Raw genomic sequence first — 18319 nt, 5'->3', positions numbered from 1 at the left:
TCTCTCTCATCGATGTTTCTAACTCTCTATTCCTCTCCCTTCCGCTCTGTAAAAAAATCAATAAAATATATTTTAAAAAATCTTTACTTCCTTGAACTAAATGGTTTCTTTTCTTTTCTTTTTTTTTGGGGGGGGGAAGGAGTTCATTGACACCAAAAATGGTATTAAAAAAAGAAAAAAGACCTCATTTTATGCCAATCATTGGAGCGGGTAGTATTATAGTGTTGGGATTTAAAACACAAGCATTATATGTAATTGTTTAAAACATACTGTAGTGAAAAATAATTAGAGTTCAATCAAAACCACAATTTCAAAAAGCAAAAAAATAGGAATATTTAGAAATTTATTTAAATGAAGAAAGTGTAAATGATATAGAACTGAAAGTATTAGAAATCTCTATATAATGGAAAGTTAATATAAATTAGCCAACTCTATATGAACATTTCCAACTAAGAATTCATACAATCCCATTTTATGTATACATGACATGATTTTGGCAAAATTAAGCCAGAATATTAAAAATAGTCACACATTTTAAAAATGGTATGGAATAAGTTTTAACAATAACCTTCTACATGAATGGAAACCTCTGATTTAATTCCATACTTTATTCATGCCAGAAGCATGGATGGTTTTAATTTTTTTAAATTGATATTGGTATCACACACATTGACTTATTAATGATTAAGGCATTTTGTATGCACAGTATCTCAGTGTGGACAAAAAGTTTTGTTACAGAATTTACCATGAGACTGAAAAAATACACAGGGGGTACTTGGAGATCCAGGATAAACCCATTTATTTTCAGATGTTTCAGATGTACCAGTACAGTGACTCAGAGGGTCAGTTCTCCAAATCCCTGTGTGAGTGAGTGACTATGAAAGAAGCTTTTCCTTTATAGCCGTTGGTTTCTTTGTCCCCCAAATATGGATCAGGCTTCTGGATCTTTAGAGGGCTTTCCGAAAAGCCCCATGTGTTGGGATGGGGGACATGGGATTACACCCAAAGGCCTGGCCTGGCAACAGCGCTGATAAACCCCTCTGGGGTTTATGTATGGTTCATGGTTTATGGCCTCTGCAAAAAGGGAGTATTCTTGGAAACAGGTTCTGCAAGGCAGTTCAGGCATCAATGGAGTTAATTATCTGCTAGCAAGAGTGTGCGTTAGAAGGCAGGTTACTGGCACAGATTCAGATTGCTAGCCCCCCCAACAATGGCTTATATTTCCCATCAGTTTTAAGATGGATTATTTGCTCTGATGTTTTGAACTTTCAAAGTCTTTTCAACATAAGAAAATATCTACACGCATTTGAGTGTTTTCTTATAAAATACAATCTTAAAAAAGGTAATGATTCTTCTTTGTGATTTCTAGTAATGTTTTCTTATTTTTTCCACATGGTATAAAGTATATTCTTATGCAGGATTGCATTAAGATCCAGTATTTTTAGACAGTGTTACCAAATAACCATATAAATAGAAATGCATCAAAGGTGAACAATCTTCATAGGGCACCTTCACCTCATTGAAATTGAAGTTGCTCATTTCAGATAATTTTTTATTTAAATATAAAGCAGATTGTTACAGTTTTGTTAGTGTTTTCATTATGTGGCTATATATAAAAAAAGGGTTTTGATTTCTTCCATAATTTACCATTTGATTATGAGGCATTTTTTTTTTTAGAAATCAAATAGTTCAGGAATGTTTTGTATAACCAAATGCTCTTTCATACATGAAGTCTCTCAATGCAACTATAATAAATAAGCATCTACATCCTTAGCTATATTATCAGCATTATCCTGGAACCAAAGTTAGATGATTTACTTGTTCCCACAAGTGCTTAATGGTTGTTTTTAAAATATGAATATTTTACAATTTCTGTTTGGGATGATAGTTCTGGCGACCACCTTTTAAAACAACTACTATACATTCTTCAAATTTCTTTTTAAATGGTGTCTTTACTAGAGACAATAAGTATACACTGCAGCAAGGTGCGATGTAATGTTTTCTTCCTGTAAACTATTGGTCAATGCAAAAAGGCCACCCACCCCCACTCCAGGGTCTTCTGTCTTCACAAAAAATAAGCTGCAAGTTCACTTGCCATTCCCTTTTTTCCAGAAAGTTAAAGCTACATTCAATTGCAAATTTCTGCTGAACAAAACTTTTACCATTGTCTCAAGATCCTGAGAAACCTCAGAAAAACAACCCAAAACAAACACTGTATTTTGCTGATGGGTGTTTGTGAAGAACCAGAATCACTGGAATTAAGCAAATACGCTTGACTGTGAAGGTGTAATTCTTCAGGCAGGTGGCCTGCACAGCCAGTTTATTTTCTTTATTTACCATGTCACAGCCCCAACATCTACTGAACTGTTCTTTTCATAACAAGAACTTGGAAAAGGATAATAAAGTTTCCTTCTGCAGTACATCGCCTTACACAGTTTGGGCTATTCACAGCTTATCCAATTGTTCTATTTATGTGAGTAACCACCTGTTTGTAGATGTCTTAACCTTCTTCATGTTCTTATTAGTGAAAATAAACATACCTTCTTCTAGGAAGATCAGTGGAATGATCCTCAATATTATCACAAAAGTTTCATTTTTTTAGCATTGCAGATTTCAGATCTCTTGAATACCAGCCTCTCAGCTCAGCCCTGGTGCTGATGAATTGTGCCTGGAGTCCAGAAAGTCCCTTTGCTTCTGTGAGAGCCCTAATCAGGGTCATTCGAATGTGGCTGCCTGCAATTTATTCTAATAGAAAAATAAACCAGTGGTGTGTTCAGTTCCTTGTCCCCTAAACACAAATGCGATGGGTGTGCTTTATTTTATGAACTACAATGTAGTCGACAAGGGAAATGTATAAAATCAGCTTTATACAGCGTAAACACAGGTATTAATAATACAATCATTATTATATTAGCTGTCACACTGGTAACTAGAATCTAAGGAAAAATATATTATGGATATTTTTATACACGTTGCAAATGCACTGATAAAATACGTTATAATTATTTGAAAATATGGCTGGGTCCTGGTGAACATTTTCTCTCCTCTAATAAGGCTCCCTGTTAGCTCATGCACATTTTACAGACTGACCCCTGTGCCATTCCCAACCCTCGTCTTTCAGGTGGAGATAGTGGGAGGCTGTCTTTAAACAAATTTAATGAGCATGGGATCACTTTTTCATTCTGGCTTGACCCTGTTCTTGCGGTGGAATGTTTATTTGTACAGTGACAGACTCGTCTGAAATATGCGTCTGGTCAGAGGTCCGACCCCAGAGGGTGGTGCTGGGAGGCCTGAGTACAGCCAGCCTCCCCTCCCGCTCCTCAGGTGGGAGAAGGGCTTCATAAACAAGCAGGGCCAAGCCTGCTCTGCTCACCTCCACACCTCTGCTCAGGAAAGCCAGAGAACCAGTGACCTGGCACACATGTCACCTGAAACTGCAAGGAAGATTCTGCAAAATAAACCTGGTCAGGAAATTGACCAGATTGGCGTGGCTTCTCTGCCCATGACACTCTTCCAGGAGGGGTGTGAGTCTGCAGTCTGACCGTCTGTCTCTTGGTTCTGAGATGCCCTGTGAGGAGATCCAAGTTGTGGGGCTGAAGCCCCTGCAGAGTGGTGGCTGCGGGCTCTTCTCCAGCCTGGAGGTGGAGAGGGAACCCTTTGGCCTAAGCCTGGAGGAGATGACTGAAGGCGAGCACAGGCAGCTGCACAAGGAGGTAGCAGCAGAAGGCCTGGTGGAGACAGCCCTTAACACTGCCTCCCAGGCTACTAGCGCTGAGCGGGGCTTCCCAGGGGCTGGGCTTCCCAGCACCCAGGGTTGCACCTGAGGGAGCATACAGGGAAGTGGGAGGGAGGGGGTGATGGAGAGGGGGCCTCCGAGGTGGCCCCGCTGGCCAAGGGCAGCATTTTATGCTCATAGAGCAGAAAGAAACAAGCTGAAAATGAAAAATTGCTAAAGTCAGTGATATATGACCTACTTAATCTTTGTGCTTCATGTGGAAAAGATGAGATGGTATTCAAGGTTGTATTTTATTCTCCAGAAATAGCATGATTAAACCTAGTAGGTAATTTCATTTCACATTAAATTTCCTTCTTTTATATAGGTTGCCGAATGTGTCATATTTGTCAACTGCTATAATTTATCATTTTGATATGAATGCTAGGATTAAGTTTAATTGAGACAGTGATTAATTCAATATTCTAATTATATGTCAAATATAATTTTTGTGTTTCACAGATTCAAAGGCCATACATTGGGACAAGTTGTTATAATTGATAGTACAAAAATAGAAGTTTAAAAGAAAAAGCATAGTATGAGATAGGTCAAGAAATTAATGTGTGAATTTATCTTGATTTCCCCACTACCAAAATGTGGTACGTTAGAAAAATATAATTTTATCTTTATTATTTGTTTTTTTTAAGCATGATAAAATATCACAAAATTTAAGTTTAACATAGTTTCTTTTTTATTAAAATACTACAGGCCCGGTGCATGAATTCGTGCACCAGTGGGGTCCCTCGGCCTGACCTGCTGGAATGGGCCAAAACTGGCTTTCCGACATCCCCCCAGGAGTCCCAGGTTGCGAGAGGGTGCAGGCCAGGCCGAGGGACCCCACCAGTCACGGGTGGGGCCTGGGAGAGATGCAAGAGGTTGGCTAGCGGGGGAGGGACCACAGGAAGGCTCCAGGGCATGCCTAGCCCATCTCGCTCAGCCTCAATTGACTGGACCTCAGCAGAAAGCTAACCTACAGATTGAAGCATCTGCCCCCTGGTGGTCAGTGCACATCATAGGGCTGATGGTTGAGCAGCCTTAGCATATCAGTAGTATTATTACACTTTGATTGGTTGAATGGTTGACCAGATGACCGGACACTTAGCATATTAGGCCTTTAATATATAGGATTATGCTATTTAATAGGGTAACATTTAATTTCATGAAGAAGTAAACATAGCTAAAATAAAATATGCAAATCAAATATTTCAATAGGAATAATAACAGGTATCAATCATTTTGATTCAATTACCATACCTACTGTATTAGATGAAATTATATATCTTTATGGAGAAGTAATTATGTCATCAAATCCCATATTCAGTACTTGATACACAATTCTCAGCTTTAAGATGGAGATTTTAGGAAATTTTCAGCATGCCACATCGGACAGCATAGTTTACAAAATGTCTTCAATATTTCAATATAAATTATATATTGCTACTATGTAGTGTGATATGTTAACTTGTAAATATATTATTTAGATTTTGTGTACTCTTTAAATAAAACAATTTAAAAGTGAACCTTTAATCCCAATGAATGTGGGAAGATGTTAAAACCTTACTTAATGGACTGCCATAATGAGAAATGAAAAAAAATCATGCTTTTCAGTTGGCCATAGTTGGGGGAGTAGGGTGGGAGAATAATCTTAGTTCCTGCAAGGTCATAATAGGCTAATGTAGATGGGAAGTGGATGATAAAAAATCAAAAGGAATGCAAGAATCTAATCTGAAGCATTATTAATTAACAATACTCTTTGAACAACATATTGATTCTTCCTCATGGAACCAAATGTGAATTGACCTCAAGGCACTATTTGTGGTGCTTTTAGTATTTCAGGTGACTAAATATTCATTCCATATTGCTCTTTTTAAATCTAATTATTAAATTAATGATAACATTCCCAAACATATAGTTAAAATAATTGAATCTTTCAAAGTAGTTTTCTTCATATCAATTTGAAATTTTTTTTTATTTCGTAATTTTATTTTTTTTAATTTTTATTTATTTATTTTTTTATTGCTTAAAGTATTACAAAGGGTATTACATATGTGTCCTTTTTTTTTTCCATGCCCTTGACAATCCCCTGGCCTCCCCTACCCCCCAGTGTCTTATGTCCATTGGTTATGCTTATATGCATGCATACAAGTCCTTTGGTTGATCTCTTACCCTCCTCCCTCCTGCCCCCCAACCCTCCCCGGCCTTTCCGCTGCAGTTTGACAATCTGTTTGAGGCAGCTCTGCCTCTGTATCTATTATTGTTCAAAAGTTTATAATGGTCTCTATTATCCATGAATGAGTGAGATCATGTGGTATTTTTTCTTCATTGACTGGCTTATTTCACTTAGCATAATGCTCTCCAGTTCCATCCATGCCGTTGCAAATGGTAAGAGTTCCTTCTTTTTTACAGCAGCATAGTATTCCATTGTGTAGATGTACCACAGTTTTCTAATCCATTCATCTACTGATGGGCACTTAGGCTGTTTCCAGATCTTAGCTATGGTGAATTGTGCTGCTATGAACATAGGGGTGCACATATCCTTTCTGATTGGTGTTTCTGGTTTCTTGGGATATATTCCTAGAAGTGGGATCACAGGGTCAAATGGGAGTTCCATTTTCAGTTTTTTGAGGAAACTCCATACTGTCTTCCATAGTGGCTGCACCAGTTTTCATTCCCAACAGCAGTGCACGAGTGTTCCTTTTTCTCCACAACCTCTCCAGCACTTGTCGTTTGTTGATTTGTTGATGATAGCCAGTCTGACAGGTGTGAGATGGTACCTCATTGTTGTTTTGATTTGCATCTCTCGGATGATTAGTGACTTTGAGCATATTTTCATATGTCTCTTGGCTTTCTGAATGTCCTCTTTTGAAAGGTGTCTATTTAAGTCCTTTGCCCATTTTTTGATTGGATTGTTTATCTTCCTTTTGTTAAGTTGTATGAGTTCCCTGTAAATTTTGGAGATTAGGCCCTTATCAGATATGACATTGGCAAATATGTTTTCCCATGCAGTGGGTTTTCTTGTTGTTTTGTTGATGGTTTCTTTTGCTGTGCAGAAGTTTTTTATTTTGATGTAGTCCCAATTGTTCATTTTCTCTTTAGTTTCAAGTGCCCTAGGAGCTGTATCAGTGAAGAAATTGCTTAGGCATATGTCTGAGATTTTGTTGCCTTTGGATTCTTCTAGAATTTTTATGGTTTCCCGTCATACATTTAAATCCTTTATCCATTTTGAGTTTATTTTAATTTATTTGGTTATCAGTCATCTTTGAAGACACTTATCAATACTTTTGCTTCTGTCATGGTGCTTCCCATGGAAGACTTTATTCCTCAGTTTACAAAGAGATCCCTGACAGTGTGCTCTTTGGGTCATAACTTTCAGGCACTAGTCATCACTAGCTGTCCTTCATACAAAATTTCATTGTGTCTTTCCATGTCCAAACATGTCAAACTTGTGGCCAGCAGGTTTGACATGCTTGGCGTGCATTTGTTTCTCATTGGGATGTTTAAGGGATTTTTCCCCCCCACAAAATTATAATTTCCATCTGTATTTGTTTATATTGCTGTATAACAAATTGTCATTAGTTATTGGACAAGCATGGCACCCATTATAATTTCATCATTCTGTAGGTCAGAAGACTGGGCAGGCATCAGCTGGGGTCTTAGCTAAGATCTCACAAAGCTGCAGTCAAAAATTGTTGAGTAGTACTGTGATTAAACCTAAGGCCAGGGTTCTATTCCAAGTTTACTTGTTGCAGGTATAATATTGCTTAGCAGCAATGTAATTGTGGTCCTTATTTTGCCAGCTATTGACCAGGAACTTTTCTTAGTTTTTATAGACTATCTGTGGTTCCTAATTGTTTCTCCCCGCAAAGACAGTTCTCAGTCTGTCTTTCTTCCGGCTCAGCTGGAGCACATCTCTCCGACTTTACTTCCTGCTCCAGCTTGCCTACATAGAATAACATAATCTCAGGAGTGACTGTCCCATCACCACTTGTATATAATGCAAACTAATTAAGGGGGCCACTACTCCACCTCAGCCCCAAATTCCACCTACACTCAGGAGAGGGGATGGAAATCTTGGAACCTATCTTAGAATTATGCCTCATATATCATGTTGGGCGACTCATTTAGGTGATAGTTGAAAATGGGATAAAAAATATAAGAAGGGAAAGAATGAGTTTAGAAGATGCATTATATAATCAATGAACTTAAATGGCTCCATTTTTAACTAAAAAGATATATTTAATGGGTTATTACATTTTTCCTTTTGATAATTAGGTCAGTAAATAGCATATTTTTATATGTTAATGCATAAGTTAAGTGCAATTTAATTATAATCTTATAATTAAAGTGTACATCAGATTTTTTAAGGATCATATTTTAATATTAATGCATTTTTGATACAGCATGTCTTTCTTCTTAGTAGTAACTTTAGGGTAATGGAAATGGTGTTTGTTTTTTAATGCTAGACATGGTGTTACAAAACCTAATATTTAATGCTGACTTCATCACTCAGATGTTGTGAGGCTCAGTTCTTCATAATGTAAAATGAGTAATATACTGATTCTACAAGGTTGCTTTGAAGATCAAGGGAGTGAATGATGCAACATCTACAGAGTAGTGCCTCTTATATAAGCACTGTTCAATACATTTTAGTTAGCTAGTATTTTTTTCAGTTCCACCACACATATAAAATATTATATATTGACATTATTGGTATAAACAATATTACATATTGACCTAATAATCAATATGTTGAATACATATTGATTATGTATGGTGTGGCTCAGTTGGTTGGAGTGTCATCCTACATACCAGGTTTGATTCCTGGTTGGGGCACATACCTGGGTTGCAGGTTTGATCCCTAGTTAGGGTGCTCATGAGAGGCAATCCATTGATGTTTCTCTCTCACATTGATGTCTCTCTCTCTCTCTCTTCCTCTCTTTCTCTCTCTCTCTCACTCTCACTCTCTCTTTCTCTCTCTAAAGTCAATGAAAACATGTCCTCAGGTGAGGATTAACATAAATATATGTATATAATGTTATATATATAAATATATAACATAAATATATATAATGTTATTTATATATATATAAATATATATATAATCAATATATAATGTTGATATACAGTATATTCATTAGTGTATATTGATGTATATTATAATGTTTGGTCATGCCATATAACTCTTTGAATTTCTGTTTTTTTTCGAAAGGAACACTATGTCCAACTATTGGTTTTGTCTTCCTTAGAATGTTGTCAAATAAGAAAGTAGATGTGATAATTTACCCAAGTGTTATCTGGGCTAAAATAAGTCATGCAGGGGTATCCCCAGCTAAGGTTTCCCAGAACCATAGTGCAGCCAGTGGAGTAATTCATTTTTAGATTGAACCAAGGAAACAAATGACACTTTCCATGGACACACACACACACACACACACACACACACACACACACACACTGCTCTTCCAGTGACAAAGCTCAAAGCCCTGACAGAGGCTAAAAGAAGTACTTGAGAGTGGCAGCTCTGCCCTAGCCGGTTTGGATCACTGGATAGAGCGTCAGCCTGGGGACTGAAGAGTCCCGGGTTCGATTCCGGTCAAGGGCATGTACCTTGGTTTCAGGCACATCCCCAGTAGGGGGGTGTGCAGGAGGCAGCTGATCGATGCTTCTCTCTCATGGATGTTTCTAACTCTCTATCCCTCTCCTTTCCTCTCTGTAAAAAATCAATAAAATATATTTTTTAAAAAAAGTGGCAGCTCTGAGCTAACAGGTCATTGCTAGAGACAGAACTGGAACATGACGAGGCACTAATTCCAATTGACTTGAAAGGGGGGCAAAATGGCAGATTGGCAAGTTTTGTGTAGGGACTAATTGAATAATGACTGTTATTCTGTCCTTTGAATAAGTGCATAAGCAAAAATTCACAGGAACTTTATGGAGAATTATAAGGTCCCTAAAGCAAAGAACCCATTTGTTGTAAAATTAGTTATGACTAGTATAAATCTTTATTAATTGGTGTCAAATATAATACAATGATGTAAATATTTATGAATGTAAATGAATGATTAGAAAAATAAATTCTATTGCTATATGTGTACATAAACTATTTGCTTTATTTACCAATTATATGCTAATGAAAAACATACTGTTAGGCCACAGGACAAAGGCTTATTAGTCAGCATTAAAAAGCTGAAGAGAATAATGATTTTGACCTAGTTCAGGGTTTCCTAACTTGTGGTACATTGCTACATATGTGCATTATATTAGATGTGAAGGCACCTAGAATAGGCCAGATCCTCTTTTAATGTATTCAAATTCTAGGGGTTTTGTTGTCGTTTGTTTGCTTTACTCCATTTCTGCAATTGTGTCTCTGCCTTCTGTATGATTATTTTTTTCCTAATAAATCTTTTCCATTGCTTTCCATAGAGGATATGATATTAGCTTTCATCTTAGGGTAAACAAAAGCAAACAAATGAACTTTCCTTGATCCTGAATTACTTCCATTCCTTGCTCCATCTCTCTGGGTTTCCTTACAATAATGTCCTCACAAAGTTTTCTATATTTTTTGTGGTCACCGTCTCCATTTTTAATATGCCTCTTTGAATACATTTCAATTGCCTCTATTCAATTAAATCTTATTGTTGAGGTTAACAATGATTAAAAAAAAGTTGACAGATTTAAAGGTTAATTCCCAAATTACTGTTCCTCTTTTCAGCATTTAACAGATAGCACTTCTCAACTCTTCTTCTTAAAACATTTCTGTCCCTTGCCTCCCAGGGTGCCCCTTTTAATCAATGATTTCCCACTAATATACCATCATTCTTTAGACCTCCAATGCAGGTCCTCCTGATTTTATGTGTTGCGAACTGACTATAACATTCTTCAATAGTAATCAGTTCAAAATGCATTTCATTGGCTAAAGGAAGTTTATTACTCAAGTTTCTAAAGAGGTTGGCTCTGTCACAGGTGGTATTGGCTAAACTAACTCATGTTTCTGCTTATTGGTTAATCTGGTTTACCTCATCTCAAATAAATGGAGAGATCTGGCAATTCTCAAGCCTGTCATCCACCAACATGACACTTCAGGCATGCTCTCATGCCTGTACTAGAGAAACAAACATGAGAAAAGTGAAAATGAAGAAGTACTTTTTCAGTTTCTTCTTGATTTGGTCTACTAACATCCCCTCAGCTAAAGGAAGTTATACAAGCAAGTCAAAGGCCTATCATACTTTCCAACATGAATTCTAAATTTTTTCATCCCCATGTCTTTCTCAATAAATGGCATCACAATGGTTCAAGAACTATGAGGTTATGCTTTATTCCTCTCAATCTAGTAACTTATATCTAAATCAAATTCAAATATTGAATCAAAATATATTTTGAATCTTAACACTTGGTGAACATCTTTCCTACTAAGACCCGAGTCCTAGCAACCATCATCTCTTCCCTGGATTAAATTAGACTACTACACTAGACACTTACCTGGCTTCCTAGCTTTTTCCCTTGCCTTGCCAGTACCTGTGCATTCTTTCATAATGGTCAGTTCATTACTCTTCCCTACTCAAAAAATATATATGACACTTTTACTTATATCCAATTGGCCAGATTATAGTCACATGGAACTTGGCTGCACTGGAAGGTGGGAAATGTGGTGTATACTGAGGATTTTAATGTGCCCAGCTAAAACTTATATTACTATGAAAGAAAGGAATAGAGGCCAATGAGGAACAACAGGCAAGTCTCTGCCACAGAAACAGCACATATTCATGCAGATCTATCTATTATAGGTTTCAGTCCATTTTCTTTAACTTACTCACGTTTGAGTATCAAAACTTTTAAAATAGGCTGTGAAAGTCCCTGGGATATTTTGCCTGCATTTATAGAAAGAGAGAAACCTTTTCATTTTTCTCCTGAAAATCATATTATAAAAGGTTAGTTAATAAAGGCTTTTGAGAAATCCTGTCATTACATTCTGGGTATAATCTACGCCCCCACCCCATAGAACGTTCCAATTTAATACAGAAAAGCATGTCTTATATAGTAGGGTTTTACATATTGTAATAAGAAAAGTATGCTTGCAAACAGTTCATATTTAAACATTGCATGTATAAAATGCATTCCTTTGTTACACAAATCTGCCTCAAAAATAAATTAATTTCCCTTTAAAATTCAAAAGGACCTCAAACTTCATTCTGTTACCTAACAATGAGTTCTCACAATAGAGAAGAATTGCTGTTAATGACACAGTTGGAAGCAGAGTGCAGTGTGATGATTATCTAATCTTGATTATCTAATCTTTTGTCTTTACTATGGTGTTAGCTTGATTTCTGATTTTCAGATTGGTAAACTGAAGCTATTCTGGCAGCTGGCCACAGAAATTTTCGTCACTTATTATAAGTGGTTGGATGTTAAAATTCAAGTCACAGAGATAGTACAGAGATGACTGAGTAGATTGCAATAAATTGAAAACATTAAATGTCTCCTCAGCCTCGGAAATGATACCAGATAATATTTAGAGAAACAAAAAGAACTCCATTATACTAATGCTAGAGGCCCAGGGCATGGATTTGTGCACCGATGGGGTCCCTTGGCCTGGCCTGCACCCTCTCAAAATCCAGGACCCCTTGGGGGATGTTGGACTGCTGGTTTCTGACTGATTCCTGCAGTCCAGGCCGAAGGACCCCACAGGTGCACAAATTCATGCACCAGGCCTCTAGTATGCATATAAGATCTTTGGTTAATCTCTTCCTGCCCTTCACACTCCCCCTTCCCTCTGAGATTCATCAGTCTGTTGCATGTTCCATGCCTGTGCGTCGAGTATTTGCTGCCTGGTGGTCAGTGTGTGTCATAGCTACCAGTCGAACGGTTGGCCGGTTGCTTAGGCTTTTATATATATAGAGATTTCATTCTGGTCATCAAACTAAAATGTATGTGAGTGACTACATGTCCCTAAAAACACCAAGGCTAACTCTAAAATGTTTATTTTCTTTCCATATAAGTAACATAAAATCTTTTTAATATGTTGACATTAAATATTTAGCTTTCATAATTATTATTTTATTAAAATTTAAATCTTAAATTCAGCCCTAGCTGGTTTTGCTCAGTGGATAGAGTGTTGACCTGCGGACTGAAGGGTCCCAGGTAAGATTCCAGTCAAGGGCACATGCCCAGGTTGCAGGGCTTGATTCCTAGTAGGGAGAATGCAGGAGGCAGCTAATCAATGATTCTCTCTCATCATTGATTTTTCTCTCTCTCCCTCCCTTTCTCACTGAAATCAATAAAAATCTATTTAAAAAATTTAAATTCATGTTGCAGTTACTCAATCTTAATGGAAAAATAGAAATGATATTCTTCTGAATATATAATGGTGTTAATATTTTTAGTAGAACACATATTTACCTATTTAAAATTGTGTAAATATATTTAGTTATTTATCACATAAACAGTTATATTGCTTACCAAGTCTAATATTCAGTGCACATCAAGACCTATCAGAAAAAGGAAAAAACAAAAGCAAACATAAAAAATAATCACAGCACTTCTCTTGTGTCAGCAAGGAAGCTTTCCTGAAAAAGTCAGTGATGTGTGTCAGAGGACAAGACAGAATCCTCCCACTTGGATGATGTTTTTCATTTTGAAGTGACATCCATTCTTTGAAATTTCTAACACTTAATGCCTTAGGACCAACCTCTTTTATTCAGAGATCTTAGAGTGTTTTCCTTTCTAAAAAAAATGTACTTCTTCACTTTCATTTTGCAATTTACTTTTTTTTGTACTTAAGACCTTCTTTTTCCGTAGGCAGTTAAATACCTGGCATTTAAAAATAGCATTCAAAGAACTCATCTGGCCCTGGCCTAATGGCTCAGTCGGTTGGAACATCATTCCGTACACCAAAAGGTTCTGGGTTTAATGACCGGTCAGGGTATATACCAAGGTTGCAGTTCTATCCCATGTTGAGGTACATAAAAGAGATAAGTGTGGGGGGCAACTGACCGATGTTTCTCTCTCACATTGATCTCTCTCTCTCTCTCTCACACCCCCATCCTCTCTCTCAAGTTAATAAAAATATATCCTCAGGTGAGGATTAAAAAAAAAGAATTCATCCAGATGATTGTATATAATTTAGTGTATAATTTAATATTTTTCTGAGTATTTAAGATTATATAAATTCTTTTTGTGAAAAAATACTTGTGATGAAATAGATCAACATAGGCATAATAATTATTATTTGCCTTTATTTCTTTGGAGGCCCACTGCTAAGTGCCTTATATATGTAGGCGTGGATTTCATTCCACAATATTATGTGGCAAAAACCGAATTTAGTAGATAATAGTTAAAATTGATAATTGCTTCATATTTTTTTATAGGTTGAGGCTAATCTTGTTATTTTTGTTTGAAATAACAAAAGTCTGAGTTTCAGAATATTTTGGTCACCTGTTCTAGAAGCTTTAAAGAGAATACAAACTACTTGGTTTTTATCCATTTCAACATTGTGTATATTTCTTCTTTCAACACCTTTTTATTAATAATGACATAGTAATAATAAATACATTCATTTACTTAAAGGTAGATTATTTAACATTTCTGGTCTATCAGATAATTTTACAAATACTGTAAAAAATTAAAATTTTTTATCTTATTGCATAATGTCAAATTTTTAACAAGGAAAATTTATCTGCTGTAACACTGAATACTTCTTTTAAACCCCAAACTACTCAGAAATACTTATTGGTTTATGCCTTATTCTAAAACTTCATTTCTTACTCACAATGGAATGTTTAAGCTACCAGAATGATTGGGTGAATTACAGCTGAATATCATTCTAACGTCTGAAGCAAATTTAGGAGATTTAACCTAAAGCTTATATTAAATATTTTAGTTAACATCCTCAACTGGGTTTACAAATATTGGTTCTTTTAAAAAGTCTTCAATTTGATCAAATTCAGATTCCCAATTATAATGCTGCTCCATGCACAGAGAATCCTCAAATTCCCATCATAGAAATCAGCAAACTACCTACCACTAGTTATCAGTCACTCTCTTTTCTTTAAAGAGGGAGTTTATATTTATTAATTGCCTTTTCACATTTCAGAATCAGCTATCCGACCCAAAATTGCCAAGTGGAATTTTGACTGAGATTTCGTTAAATAGGCAAATTAATTTAGGATAACTAAAATTTTTTTATTTGACCTGAGTTTTCCAATCCAAGAACATGGTATATCCCACAGTTAATCAGATCTTTAAGTTTTTCTCTTATTGACAATGCATAGTTTTTGAACAGAGGACTTAGACATAGTTAATGTATTTGTTTTCATACATATGGAGTTTTTTTTAAAGCTAAGGTAAACACTATTATTTTTAAATTTTTAATTTTTACTTATTTTTCAGTGGATTATAAAGAGCAATGACCACTTATTGATTGGTCCTACTTACAGTTACCTTTTGAATCTGTTTATAATAATAATAGTGTGGCTTTAAATATTGTAAATGTCCTACATTTGGTTTTTATGAATAATAATTGCTTTATTTCTTTTCCAATCCTTATATCATGTCCCAGTTACCACAGCTGTGTAAAGAAAAATACCATTTTTTCCTAAGTCCAAGATGTCTCCCTCACAATGGCTGAGACTAGAAGCTAGCTGTCAACTGTGAGCGAGCTGGGGGCGGACTCAGGCCTGCCATCTGCCACAGGATAGACTCGGGGTGGGGGACTTCGTGCACAGCAGCCAGGCTTTCCAAGCACAAGAGGTCCACCAATAATAAGGCAGCAGCTACGTTGTGTTCCAGCTCAGGTGTCACGTGGCATCGCCTCTGCCTCATTCTCCTCTTTACAAGCGAGTGGCACACCTGCCCACATTTAAGCTTGGGGCCATAGACTTGACCTCTGACTAAGAGGAGTCTCAACTCATTTGTTGTCATTGTTTAAGATCATCTCGATCTGTAGTCTGCTCCCTAAGTATTTACATTGTGCCATTGTGCAAAATGCAGTCACTCCCTAAGGACCCCACAAAAGTCTCCATTATCATATTATCCGTCTCAAAAGCGATGTCCACAATCTTACTCTCTATGTCCTTTGGAAGACGAGGCCACTCAGATATACTAGTGCAGTGGCTCGCAACCTCGGCTGCACATTAGAATCACCTGGGAATCTTTTTAAAATCCTGATTTCTGGGCCTCATCCTCCGGAAATTCTGTCTCTTTGTTATGAATGTTGTGGCCCCACCCCATAACAAAGAAACAGAATTTCCGGAGGATGAGGCCCAGAAATCAGGATTTTAAAAAGATTCCCAGGTGATTCTAATGTGCAGCCGAGGTTGAGAACCACCGGACTAGTGGATCCTTGAGTAACCTCATCCCTCTAGTTTCAGAGGCCGAGAGCTGTGAGAGGCAGGTGATCTTACTCCTCTGGGGGTTGGTACAGTGATGGAGAAGCAGCAGTAACCACGCCCACATGCACCTGTTCAAAGCGGGGCGGGGCTTCCTCCCTGGGACCCTGGGCCGCAGCAGCAGCCTCCGGGGGTTGGTTCTGTGGCTGCTGAAGGTCCGGCCTGGACGCCCATCTCCCCTGCTGTGGAGCCAGGTGTGCGGGCGCGGGAGCCGGTGCTGCGGGCGGTCCCCCGAGGCTCCAGGTGAGACCCGAGGCCTGGCGTGTCCTCGGACCCGTGTGACCCCGGGGGAAGTGGGTCTGGGTGAGCCACACGGAGGCCTAGGAGGCGGGCTGGGCTTCAGGGCCCGCACTGAGGGGCCAGAGCCGAAACCGGCCGCTGCCATGGAGGGGTTGGCAGGTGGTGGCAGGTGTCCTAGAGCAGCCCCCCTTTGGCCTCCAGGAAACCCACTTTCTTCCTAGGGCTTTGCTTCTCGGGGTTCTTTGGCCTTTAGCTGGTGGTCTGGGAAATGACGGGGTGGTGGGAAGTAACCGGGTGGAGGTTGGGGTAACCGGGTGGAGGTCGGGGGGTAACCGGGTGGAGGTCTGGCCTAGCCCGCACCCCTAGGAGTGGGGAAAGGTGATAGCCGACCGCGGGAGACTGTTAGGGTCACTGTTACAGGCTGACTATTTGAAAATAAACCATCAATGAGAAGCTTGGGCCCTAACCTGCTGAAGGTAAGGAGGCTGTACGAGAACCCACAGTAGTTGATACTGGCTTTTCGCCTGCTAGGGGATGGGGAGGAATCCAGTGGAAAGTCCAAGGGCATTGAAAGCAGGGAAGGCGGGCTGCTCTGTGGTGGAGGGAACCGAGGTCCAGAGCTTAAACGACTGGCCCAGGTTTGCATGATTGGTTAAGTGGTCACGTTGGGATTCAGCTGCCAGTTGTTGCTGTGTGAACTGGGACCCCTCATTTCCCCCTTGGTGCACCTGCCTCCCCAGATAATAGATATAATGATACCTGGAGTTGCTCTTAGAATTAAATTAAGATGTGCTTAAAATAGGACAGGGAAGTCTGTCCTTCAAAGGCTCGATAACAAACAATTGGGATAAATTATAGTCTGAATATTGTTGGTCAGTACCCTGGTATTGCAGTCTTTGAGTCAAGTCCTGTTTCCCAGGAGCTGAAGTCACATTTATGGCGATTCTGTAACTCAGTTCTTTTTACAGCTGCGTTTGAGCTTTACGAGTAGAACCACTGCCATGATGTCCATTTGCTATAGTTATACTTAGAGGGGAGGGAAGAATTGTGGGAGTTCTGTGCACCAGCCGGGGTGCACAAGCAAACAAGTTGGGTAAATGGATCATGAGGAGGATGGGATGATCTGTGCTAAGAGAGTGAATTGTGCAGCACAGATTTTCTAACCGATCCACACCCCTCCACAACCTTATTATCTTAACAATTCAACTAGCAGTTATCTCCAAGGATCACTAGGGGTAAAAGGTTTGTCAGAAGTTGTTGTTGCAGTTTTGGTAGTCATGCTATTCGTATCCTTTCAGTTACTGAGTTCCCTTTGCCCTGCAAGATAGCTTTAGGGGATTCTGTGACAGTTGATGGTAAAAATAAAAGGAGTCTCAAGAGATTTGAATTTCTGGCCAAGTATGCTAACTAGCTTACAGATGACCTTGGCTTCCAATGAGAAGTCTCCTGGATACCTTACAATTAGGGGCTATTGGGTGGGACAAAGATGGTGCACCTGAAACTACTTTTATTTTTTAAAAATATATTTTATTGATTTTTTACAGAGAGGAAGGGAGAGGGATAAAGAGTTAGAAACATTGATGAGAGAGAAGCATCGATCAGCTGCCTCTTGCACACCCCCTACTGGGGATGTGCCTTCAACCAAGGTACATGCCCTTGGCTGGAATTGAGCCTGTGACTCTTCAGTCCCCAGGCCGATGCTCTCCAGGGGTGGGCAAACTTTTTGACTCGAGGGCCACAATGGGTTCTTAAACTGGACCGGAGGGCCGGAACAAAAGCATGGATGGAGTGTTTGTGGGAACTAATATAAATTCAAAGTAAACATCATTACATAAAAAGGTACGGTTTTTTTTTTCAATAGTTTTATTCATTTCAAACGGGCCGTAGTTTGCCCAAGGCTGCATCCAGTGAGCCAAACCGGCGA

The 18319-nt window shown here is 38.4% G+C and overlaps 1 protein-coding gene and 1 pseudogene across 3 annotated transcripts in view; one reads left to right on the top strand and one right to left on the bottom strand.

Moving 5' to 3' along the window:
* CSMD3 (CUB and Sushi multiple domains 3) overlaps positions 1-18319 on the top strand; it is an 872847-nt gene that overhangs the window by 123278 nt on the left and 731250 nt on the right. The window lies entirely within an intron of this gene.
* Positions 1737-2719, bottom strand: LOC118670748 (annotated as a pseudogene).

This window comes from Myotis myotis, unplaced genomic scaffold (genome assembly GCF_014108235.1).
Source record: "Myotis myotis isolate mMyoMyo1 unplaced genomic scaffold, mMyoMyo1.p scaffold_m19_p_16, whole genome shotgun sequence".
NCBI classification, from domain to species: Eukaryota; Metazoa; Chordata; class Mammalia; order Chiroptera; family Vespertilionidae; genus Myotis; species Myotis myotis.
The sequence above is the reverse complement of the archived record's forward strand: the minus strand, read 5'-3'. Positions and strand labels throughout refer to the sequence as shown.